At 41.6% G+C, this 11666-nt stretch overlaps 2 non-coding genes across 2 annotated transcripts; one reads left to right on the plus strand and one right to left on the minus strand.

Moving 5' to 3' along the window:
• Positions 1-8187: 8187 nt before the first annotated feature.
• Positions 8188-8259, minus strand: TRNAW-CCA (transfer RNA tryptophan (anticodon CCA)). Its single transcript has one exon. It is a non-coding gene; the product is annotated as a tRNA-Trp (tRNA).
• Positions 8260-10066: 1807 nt separating this feature from the next.
• Positions 10067-10139, plus strand: TRNAW-CCA (transfer RNA tryptophan (anticodon CCA)). The gene has a single exon. It is a non-coding gene; the product is annotated as a tRNA-Trp (tRNA).
• The last annotated feature ends 1527 nt before the right edge of the window (positions 10140-11666 follow it).

Below are 11666 nucleotides of genomic sequence, written 5' to 3' on the forward strand. Positions count from 1 at the left end.
CCCTTTGACCGTGTGGACCAAAACAAACTCTGGAAAATTCTTAAAGAGATGGGAATAGCAGACCACCGGATCTGCCTCTTGAGAAATCTATATGCAGGTCAGGAAGCAACAGTTAGAACTGGACATGGAACAACAGACTGTTCCAAATAGGGAAAGGAGTACGTCAAGGCTGTTTATTGTCACCCTGCTTATTTAACTTGTATGCAGAGTACATCATGAGAAATGTTGGGCTGGATGAAGCACAAACTGGAATCAAGATTGCTGGGGGGAAAAAAATAAGATTGCTGGGAGAAATATCAATAACCTCAGATATGCAGATGACACCACCCTTATGGCAGAAAGTGAAGAACTAAAGAGCCTCTTGATGAAAGTGAAGGAGGAGAGTGAAAAAGTTGGCTTAAAACTCAACATTCAGAAAACTAAGATCATGGCATCTGGTCCCATCACTTCATGGCAAATAGATGGGGAAACAGTGACAACAGTGGCCGAGTTTATTTTTTTTTTGGCTCCAAAATCACTGCAGATGGTGACTGCAGACATAAAATTAAGAGATGCTTGCTCCTTGGAAGAAAAGCCATGACCAACCTAGACACCGTATTAAAAACAGAGACATTGCTTCGCCAACAAAGGTCCGTCTAGTCAAGGCTATGGTTTTTCCAGTAGTCATGTATGGATGTGAGAGCTGGATTATAAAGAAAGTCGAGCAACGAAGAAGTGATATTTTGAACTGTGGTATTGGAGGAGACTTTTGAGAGTCCCTTGGGCTGCAAGGAGACCCAACCAGTCCATCCTAAAGGAAATCAGTCCTGAATATTCATTGGAAGGACTGATGCTGAAGCTGAAACTCCAATATTTTGGCCACCTGATGTGAAGAACTGACTCATTTGAAAAGACCCCAATGCTGGAAAAGATTGAGGGCAGGAGGAGAAGGGGCAACAGAGGATGAGATGGTTGGATGGCATCACCGACTCAATGGACATGAGTTTTTGAGTAAGCTCCAGGACTTGGTGATGGACAGAGAATCCTGGCATGCTGCGGTCCATGGGTCGCAGAGTCAGACTCGATGGAGCAACTGAACTGAACTGAAGTGAACCGGGCTGATAATGACTCAACAAACCAGTATTTGTGTCAATTGTTTCGTGGCCAGGGGATGACACATCTCGATCCATCCTATCTCAAAAATGCATATTATGGGAGCGGGGCCTGGTGAAACTCCCTCAGCCTTCACAGGGGTCTCTCTTATCTGATTAACAGTTTTCTAAGAGACATGGAATACCTCGCTAAAAACTAGCAAGGGGGCACTTTTCTGTCCCCTTCTGAGGTCTATGTCAGAAGCTTTCCTTATCTCTAGTATACTCTGAAAAAGGTTCACTACATGAAAAGCTCCAAGTACTCAAGCCTCTTCTCTGACCCTGGCTCAAACTCCCCTCTTCTGGAGGTCAGAATCCCAGTATAACAAACGCTTGCATCAGCAACCTTGCATTGTTTACATACCTCACCCATGTGCAATGCTAAGTAACTTCACTACTGTCTGATTCTCTGTGACCCCGTGAATTGTTTGTTACCCACCAGGCTCCACTGTCCATGGAATTCTCCAGGCAAGAATACTGGAGTGAATTGCCATTGCCTCCTCCAGGGATCTTTCTGACCTGGGAATCCAACCCAAATCTCTTATGTCTCCTGCATTGGCAGACAGGCTCTTTAGCACTAGCGCCATCTGGGAAGCCCTTACTTCACCCACATTGCCCCCTTACTGGGAATGATCCTACCCACAGCACTGGGACCCTGAAGACCTTGTTTATATTATATGAAGTCCCTACCTCTCTGACTATAGATGGCTGAACAAGAGGCAGATGCCTGAAATAATTGGGGCCAATTTATTCTCCTTATCCTTTAAAACTAGGACACAAGAATTTCATTCTTTGCCTGAATATCTTGATGTACAGGTACAAGCTGAGGTTGTCATAGTGAGGTGACCATCTTCAACAATGTTCAAGGAGAGATTGAAAACATCTAATGTGCAGAGAAAGAGAGAAACAAATGAATAAAGCAGGAATAAACTGTGCAGTCCCAGAGGAAACAGGCCTAAGAAAAGACAGCCTTGCTTCCTGACAACTAAGTTCCTGGTTCCAATCCCACTTGTATTGTTATGTGTTATCCCCACTTGTATATCCTATATTTCTGATTCAGGATATACTAGAGGCAGCTAAAGGTAGTTAAATGCACAGATTCTAGAGTCAGCCCACTCAAGTTCAAATCTTAGCCATAATACCTATCTACAGTTTGACCTTGATGCTAAGAATAGTACCTAATGTGTAGGGTTGTTGTGAGGATAAAAGTCAATTAATGTGTGTGAAGGATTTAGCCCAGTGCCTAGCCCATAGTAAACAGTAAATACAGGTTAGGTGATAGATAGTAAGATATCCTAAAATGTCAGTTCCATGAATATCGGGACCGTGTTTATTACTTTGTCTAGGGCTTCCCTGGTAGCTCAGGTGGTAAAAAGTCTGCCTGCCATGCGGGAGACTCAGGTTTGATCCCTGGGTCTGGAAGATCCCCTGGAGAAGGAAATGGCAACCCACTCCAGTATTCTTGCCTGGTAAGTCCCATGGAAGGAGGAGCCTGGCAGGCTACAGTCCATGGAGTCACGAAGAGCAGGACATGACTGAACGACTAATTAAGTGCTTTGAATAAAGAATAGGTAATGCTGCCTTGTGATGACTTCCCTTTTGAAGCTTAAGATAAGTTCCCCTGATTGAAATTCAAAGAACCTTGATGAAGATTACACTGGTGAAGCCTGTCCAGCCTGTGGGATCTGAGGTATTAACTCACATCGAGTTTTTTGAACAATTTCATCAAAAACACTTTGGAACCATGCCAAGCACTAAACATCAAGATGGGATAATCAATAAAGAGGTTTCTGGGATGATGTTAGGTCTGAAAGCATTGGTCATAGCCTAACACTGGAATGGATAAGCCTACAGAAAGGAAGACAGCTATTCCATAAGCTGTTGTGTGGCAGACACAGGTAGTGCTATTTCAAGTAGAAGGCGCAGAGGTTGCATGCCACCCATACCTTGCAAATTCACACTACTCTGGAACAACAGCAGAGAACATTTCTATGTGACAAGAGAATATATTTGAAATACTAACCAAATTTTTCCCAAGTATTTTCTTGTCCATTTGGCTCCCTCACTCACATAGCCAGCTAAGTAGTGCTGTGTTCACGGCTCAGAGAAGGCATGTGACCACAGGAAGCAGAAAGAGAGAGCAAATGAAAGAGAAAGAAGAAGGGGAAAAAAAGAATAGTCTCTTCTTGACTTTTGAGACTTCAGCCTAGAGATTCTCAGATAAGACTGACTGATAACTTGTGGGGCCCAGTGCAAAATGACAGTATGGGGCCCTTTCAGAACTGAATCAGTCAGTTCAGTTCAGTTGCTCAGTTATGTCCGACTCTTTGCAACCCCATGAATTGCAGCACGCCAGGCCTCCCTGTCCATCACAAACTCCTGGAGTTTACTCAAACTCATGCCCATCAAGTCAGTGATGCCATCCAGCCCTCTCATCCTCTGTCATTCCCTTCTCCTCCTGCCGCCAATCCCTCCAAACATCAGGGTCTTTTCCAATGAGTCAACTCTTCGCATGAGGTGGCCAAAGTATTGGAGTTTCAGCTTCAGCATCAGTCCTTCCAATGAACACCCAGGACTGATCTCCTTTAGGATGGACTGGTTGGATCTCCTTGCAGTCCAAGGGACTCTCAAGAGTCTTCTCCAACACCACAGTTCAAAAGCATCAATTTTTCGTTGCTCAGCTTTCTTCACAGTCCAACTCTCACATCCATACATGACCATTGGAAAAACCATAGCCTTGACCAGATGGACCTTTGTTGGCAAAGTAAAGTCTCTTTTTAATATGCTATCTAGGTTGGTCATAACTTTCCTTCCAAGGAGTAAGTGTCTTTTAATTTCATGGCTGAAGTCACCATCTGCAGTGATTTTGGAGCCCAAAAAAATAAAGTCTGACACTGTTTCCACTGTCAGATGAACTAAAAAGCCTCTTGATGAAAGTGAAAGAGGAGAGTGAAAAAGTTGGCTTAAAGCTCAACATTCAGAAAACTAAGATCATGGCATCTGGTCCCATCACTTCATGGGAAATAGATGGAGAGACGGTGGAAACTCTGTCAGAACCGAACAAGGATGTCTAAATGGCAACAGCAGAGGATTAAACTAAGACCGAGGTCTTTCTGAGTACAAGACCCTGTGCAGTTACACAAATTACAAACCCATGAAGCTACAAGCCCTGCTTTCAGAAAGGAGTTGTGCTATCAGCAAAAAATCTGGAAGCAAATATCATGAACAAGAGCAATGCCCTCCAGAAAAAAGTGATTCCTAACTGGAAATGTTATAAGAAACAGAAGAAAGCCCTAGAGCGGGAGGCTGGAGGTGGACTGACCTGATGGTGTTGGAAGAAAGCTCACATCCACAGAGCACTCATTCTGCACTCAAGTAAGTACAGTTCACAGCCTGAAACTAGCTGTCCTGCCCATTGACATTAGGGATGTCATTAGGGATGACATTAGGGATGAAACTGTCCCTTCGAAAACAGCTTGCATCTTGCCTAGTGATTTTCCAGCCCAAGTAGTGACCATCTTTACCGCTATACTTCGCTTGGTTCTGTCCAGCCATCACAGATGGTCAAGTTCCATCAAAATGCACTTAGTTGCTCAGTTGTGTCTGATTCGTTGTGACCACATGGACTATATATAGCCAGCCACCCTCTCCCAACAACACAGGAGAAGAGTCTGCACATGGACATCACCAGATGGCCAACACGGAAATCAGATTGATTACATTCTTTGCAGCCAAAGATGGAGAAGCTCTATGCAGTCAGTAAAAATAAGACTGGGAGCTGACTGTGGCTCAGATAGATCATGGACTCCTTACTGCAAAATTCATACTTAAATTGAAGAAAGTAGGGAAAACCATTAGGTCATTCAGGTATGACCTAAATCAAATCCCTTATGATTATACAATGGAAGTGAGAAATACATTTAAGGGACTAGATCTAATAGACAGAGTGCCTGATGAATTATGGGCGGAGGTTCATGACATTGTACAGGAGACAGGAAGCAAGACCATCCCCAAGAAAAAGAAATGCCAAAAGGCAAAATGGCTCTCTGAGGAGGCCTTACAAATAGCTGTGAAAAGAAGAGAAGCAAAAAGCAAAGGAGAAAAGAAAAGATATACCCATTTGAATGCAGAGCTCCAAAGAATAGCCAGGAGAGATAAGAAAGCCTTCCTCAGTGATCAGTGCAAAGAAATAGAGGAAAACAACAGAATGGGAAAGACTAGAGATCTCTTCAAGAAAATTAGAGATACCAAGGGAACATTTCATGCAAAGATGGGCACAATAAAGGACAGAAATGGTATGGACCTAACATAAGCAGAAGATATTAAGAAGAGGTAGCAAAAATACACAGAAGAACTATACCTAAAAAAGATCTTTACGACCTAGATAATCAGATGGCATGATCGCTCACCTAGAGCCAGACATCCTGGAATGAGAAGTCAAGTGGGCCTTAGGAAGCATCACTACAAACAAAACTAGTGGAGGTTATGGAATTCCAGTTGAGCTATTTCAAATCCTGAAAGAAGATGCTGTGAAAGTGCTGCATTCAATATGCCGCCAAATTCGGAAAATTGAGCAGTGGCCACGGGACTGGAAAAGGTCAGTTTTCATTCCAATCCCAAAGAAAGGCAATGCCAAAAAATGCTCAAACTACTACACAATTGCACTCATCTCACACGCTAGCAAAGTAATGCTCAAAATTCTCCAAGCCAGGCTTCAGCAATACATGAACCATGAACTTCCAGATGTTCAAGCTGGATTCAGAAAAGGCAGAGGAACCAGAGATCAAATTGCCAACATCTGCTGGATCATTGAAAAAGCAAGAGAGTTCCAGAAAAACATCTATTTCTGCTTTATTGACTATGTCAAAGCCTTTGACTGTGTGGATCACAATAAACTGTGGAAAATTCTGAAACAGATGGCAATACCAGACCACCTGACCTGCCTCTTGAGAAACCTGTATACAGGTCAGGAAGCAACAGTTAGAACTGGATATGGAACAACAGACTGGTTCCAAATAGGAAAAGGAGTACGTCAAGGCTGTATATTGTCACCCTGCTTATTTAACTTATATGCAGAGTACATCATGAGAAATGCTGGGCTGGAAGAAGCACAAGCTGGAATCAAGATTGGCAGGAGAAATATCAATAACCTCAGATATGCAGATGATACCACCCTTATAGCAGAAGGTGAAGAACTAAAGAGCCTCTTGATGAAAGTGAAAGAGAAGAGGAGAGTGAAAAAGTTGGCTTATAGCTCAACATTCAGAAAACTAAGATCATGGCATCCGGTCCATCACTTCATGGCAAATAGATGGGGAAACAGTGGAAACAGTGGCTGATTTTATTTTCTCCGGCTCCAAAATCACTGCAGATGGTGACTGCAGACATGAAATTAAGAGATGTTTACTCCTTGGAAGGAAAGTTATGACCAACCTAGACAGCATATTAAAAAGCAGACACATTACTTTACCAACAAAATTCCATCTATTCAAGGCTATGGCTTTTCCAGTAGTCATATAGGGATATGACAGTTGGACTTTAAAGAAAGCTGAGCACCAAAGAATTGATGCTTTTGAACTGTGATGCTGGAGAAGACTCTTTAGAGTCCCTTGGACTGCAAGGAGATCCAACCAGTCTATCCTAAAGGAGATCAGTCCTGAGTGTTTATTGGAAGGACTGATGCTGAAGCTGAAACTCCAATACTTTGGCCACCTGATGCAAAGAGCTGACTCATTTGAAAAGACACTGATTCTGGGGAAGATTGAGGACAGGAGAAGGGGACGACAGAGGATGAGATGGTTGGATAGCATCACCGACTCAATGGACATGAGTTTGAGTAAACTCCGGGAGTTGGTGATGGACAGGGAGTCCTGGCATGCCGCAGTCCATGGGGTTGCAAAGAGTTGGACACAGCTGAGCAACTGAACTGAACTGAGTCTCCTCTGTCCATGGGGATTCTCCAGGCAACAATACTGCAGTGGGTTGCCATTTCCTTCTCCAAGGGATCTTCCCGATCCAGGGATCGAATCCAGGTCTCCTGCATTGCAGGTGGATTCTTTACCTTCTGAGCCACCAGTGAAGCCCAGAGGACATCATAATCCCAGAGGACAATTATAAGTCATAAGAAGGAAGACAGAGCCCCAAGGTGAAATGCTATGCATAAGGTAAAAAAGAAATCCCCAACATCCTGATTTGTTAGGACTGAAGGGAACTACTCCAACCTCTCTCTGTACCAACACAGTGATGAAATCCACTCCCGTTACAGCAGCATGAGATGGCCACAAATGGTTGTTGACACTGTATGCATCAAGTATTCAAGATAACTGAAAGTCTAATAAGAATTGAAATAAAGTATAAGATGTTGCAATAGTGGTATTGCCCACTATTCAAAGAATCATTTTCAGCCATTCATTGTGTAGATGCCCCATTGTTCCCATAATAGTCTTACTAGTCACATACTTCCTAATTATAGGTATTTGTCAAGAACATCACAAATATAAAACAGCAATATTTATGCATTTCTATCAAAATGAACAACTATTAATACACAAAACCAAAATTTTAAGACTTTTTTGGGTGCTGCATAATATAGCCTGTGTTCCACGTTGATAGACATCTTTTGAAAAAAGACAAAACACACAGAGGAACTCATTGCTAAATACCATGTTCTGATATTTGGATCATGCTAATGGTTTTCCTACAAAAAGAAAAACACAATGTTCCATAGCCATTTTCATTTATCTGTTATATTTTAAAGAATTTTTTGTGTTTAATCAATGTGAGTATAAACACTTCCCTTTATTTAAACTGATTCATCATATCATCCTATGTGTTTATTTGCCCCAGTTTAAAAGCTATGCTAAGGAAAGAAAATTGCTTTATTGATTATCATAGCAATTTGTCAAGCAAGCTATTAGAATATTGAAATGAAGTGAAGTGGCTCAGTCATGTCTGACTCTTTGGACCCCATGGACTGTAGCCTAGCAGGCTTCTCCAATCATGGGATTCTCCAGGCAAGAATACTGGAGTGGGTTACCATTTCCTTCTCCAGGGGATCTTCCCAACCCAGGGATCGAACCTGGGTCTCCCACATTGGAGGCAGACGCTTTAACCTCTGAGCCACCAGGGAAGCCCTAGCCATTCCACTGAAGGCTTGTTCTAGTTTAGTAAATTGAAACCAGTTGACATACAAAATTTTACCTACATTATAATCACCACTAAGTCAATTTTACCCTAACTCTTCATCAAAATGTTACAGATTTCAGCAAACCATTTCTGTTCCCAACAAAGGAGTAGCAGAGACCAGATTTACACCTGAATCAAACAAAAACACAGGCAAAACATATGCAACAATGTTTTTCAAGACAGTAGACATCAGACAAAGAAGGACAGAGGAACAGGAAGCAAAGCAATCTTTTCAATTGCCCCAACTCACTGCCTTGGGAGCATTTCCAGGCCGTGGTACAAGGGGAAGGAACTCAGGAATAACCCAATGGATGCTCTGAAGTGAGGAAACCAGAGCCGAGGGTCAGAGGGAATCAATGTAGCTGGAGTTTGCAAAACAAATCAAGAGTGGAGAGACCTACATACAGGGCAAACTCCAAAGAATCCTACGGAGTGTTCAGCAGAGTATGAATCATCCCATTTATGTAAAGAAACTGAGGCTGGAGAAAGAAGCACCTTACAAGTCTGGAGGAAAATGTTCTTGTCACTCACAGGACCAGGAAGAGTGACTATTCCCACCTGTCAGGTTGAAACACCACATAGTTCACGGAGCATTAGGTAGAAAATACTCAGAAGTGTCTTGTCTCAGGGCTGGGGAATTATTAGCACCAGATTAAATGCTACTCTGGTCCCACCTAAGAAACTTTGAAAGCAAAATCCAAAAATACCAAAGTTTTCAAATAATTCAATCATGTGTGTGCATGCTAAGTCACTTCAATTGTGTCTGACTCTTTTAGACCTTATGGATTAAAGTACTCCACGCTCCTCTGTCCATGAGGATTCTCCAGGCAAGAATACTGGACTGGATTGCCATTTCCTACTCCGGAGGATCTTCCTGACCCAGGGATCAAACCTGTGTCTCTTATGTTTCATGTACTGGCAGGCAGGTTCTTCATCACTAGCAACACCTGGAAATAATGTCTGATGACAAATCTCAAGTTTATGTGAAATCGAATAATTCAGCACCGATAGTGTTAAAATTTATACTAGCCATCCAAATAAAGTCATCAGGCATATAAAAACAATGAAAGTGTAACCCATTTAAATAGGAAAATTAAACTGATTCAGAACTGACAAACATGTTAGAATTGTCAAACACTGCCGTAGGTTGAATTCCATACCTTGAAATTCAAACACCTGGTACCTGTGAATGTGACTTCATGTGGAAATAGAATCTTTGCAGTTAAATTGAAGTTAGAGTGGATTAGAGTAGACCATAATCTAATGACTGGTGTCCTCACAGGAAAAGAGAAATTTGGACACAGAAACACAGAGAACATCTTGTGATGACAGAGGGAATTTGGAGTGATGAAAGTCAAGCGATACCAAGGATTATTGGCAACCATCACAAGCTGGAAGAGGCAATGAAGGATCCTCCCCTAGAGCCTTCAAAGAGGGGATACCCCTGCCAACACCTTGACTTTAGACTACAAGCCTCCAGAACTGGGAGTGAATTAATTTTTGTTGTTTTAAGCCTCCAAGTTCATGGTGCTTTTGTTTCAGCAGCCCCAGGAAACGAATTCAGACATCAAAGCAGTTACTGGGTTTCAGATGTTCAGAAAGTTACACAGACACAGGGGGGAAAAAATACATTAAATCCCAAACTGAACTTCTAGATATGAAAACTTTACCTGATATGAAAAATACACTGGCAAGATTAGAGGCAGATTAACTCTTTCAGAAAAAGAGAAAAAGAATACGAATTTGAGATGTCCCTGGTGGTCCAGTGGCTAAGACACCACGCTCCCAAAGCAAGGGGCCCAGGTTCAATTCCTGGTCAGGGAATTAGGCCCCACATGACACAACTAAGAGCTCTTATGCCGTAACTAAGACCCTGTACAGACAAATACAGAAATAAAAATAAATATTTTTAAAAGAATACTGAGTTTGAAAACATAGCAAAAGAAAACTGCCTAAATAAAAAAAATAGAAAAAGTTTTGATTTGAAAAGCATCAATGAGCTCTTTGTGGCACTTCAGCTTAATATAAGTGTAATAATTGGAATCTCCAAAAAAATATAGAGAGATAAGGGGATAGAGAAAGTATATGAAGAAATAATGCCTGAAATTTTTTCAGATTAAAAAATATATATAAAATGCACAAATCCAAGACTTGAAAAATACTACAAAGTAATAAGAAAAATGCATCAAGGAACATGATAATCAAATGACTCTTAACCAGTGATAACAAAAGTCTTAAAGGCATCTTGATGGGAAAAAAAAGTATGTTGCAAAAGAAGAAAATTATGACAGAAGATTTTCCCTTGGAAATATTGCAAGCAAGAAGACAATGAAACAATATTTCTTAAGCACTGAGATGAAAAAATACTGTCATTCTATAATCCTATACCAAGAAATGATATCCTTTAAAAATGAAAGCAATATTAGCACTTCTCAGACACTCAAAAGCTGGAATAATTTATAACCAGCAGATCTGCACTGCAATAAATGTTAAAGTCTTTCAAGCAAAAGCAAAGTGACATCAGTGGAAAATATGGGTCTATATACACTCAGGGATGAAGAAGACCAGAAAGGATAACTAAATGAGTCTTTTCTCATGACTTAAATTTCTTTGAAAGATAATTGGCTATGTTAACAAAAATAATAACAATGTACTGTAGAGTTTACAGCTTATGCATAAAATCTACGGCAACAGAAGCATAAGGGCCAGGAAAGGAGAATACTGGGAGTGGATGTTGTTGTTCAGTCATTCTTTTGTGTCCGACTCTTTGCGACCCCATGGACTGCAACACACCAGGCCTCCTTGTCCATCACCAACTCCCAGAGCTTGCTCAAACTCATGTCTGTTGAGTTGGTGGTGCTATCCAATCATCTCATCCTCTGCCGTCCCCTGCTCCACCTGCCTTCAATCTTTCCCAGCTTCAGGGGATTTTCTAATGGGTCAGCTCTTCACATCAGGCGGCCAAAGTATTGGAGCTTCAGCATCAATCCTTCCAATGAATATTCAGGACTGATTTCCTTAGGATTGACTGGTTTGATCTCTTTGCAGTCTAAGGGACTCTCAAGAGTCTTCTCCAGCATTACAGTTTGAAAGCATCAATGTTTTGGCACTCAGCCTTCTTTATGGTCCAATTCTCACATCCATACATGACTACTGAAAAACCATAGCTTTGACTATATGGACCTTCATTGGCAAAGTAATGTCTCTGCTTTTAAATATGCTGTCTAGGTTTATCACGGCATTTCTTCCAAGGAGCAAGTATCTTTTAATTTCATGGCTGCAGTCACCATCTGCAGTGATTTTGGAGCCCAAGAAAATAAAGTCTGTCACTGTTTCCATTGTTTCCCCATC

The sequence above is a fragment of the Muntiacus reevesi genome, chromosome 7, assembly GCF_963930625.1.
Source record: "Muntiacus reevesi chromosome 7, mMunRee1.1, whole genome shotgun sequence".
Taxonomy (NCBI): domain Eukaryota; kingdom Metazoa; phylum Chordata; class Mammalia; order Artiodactyla; family Cervidae; genus Muntiacus; species Muntiacus reevesi.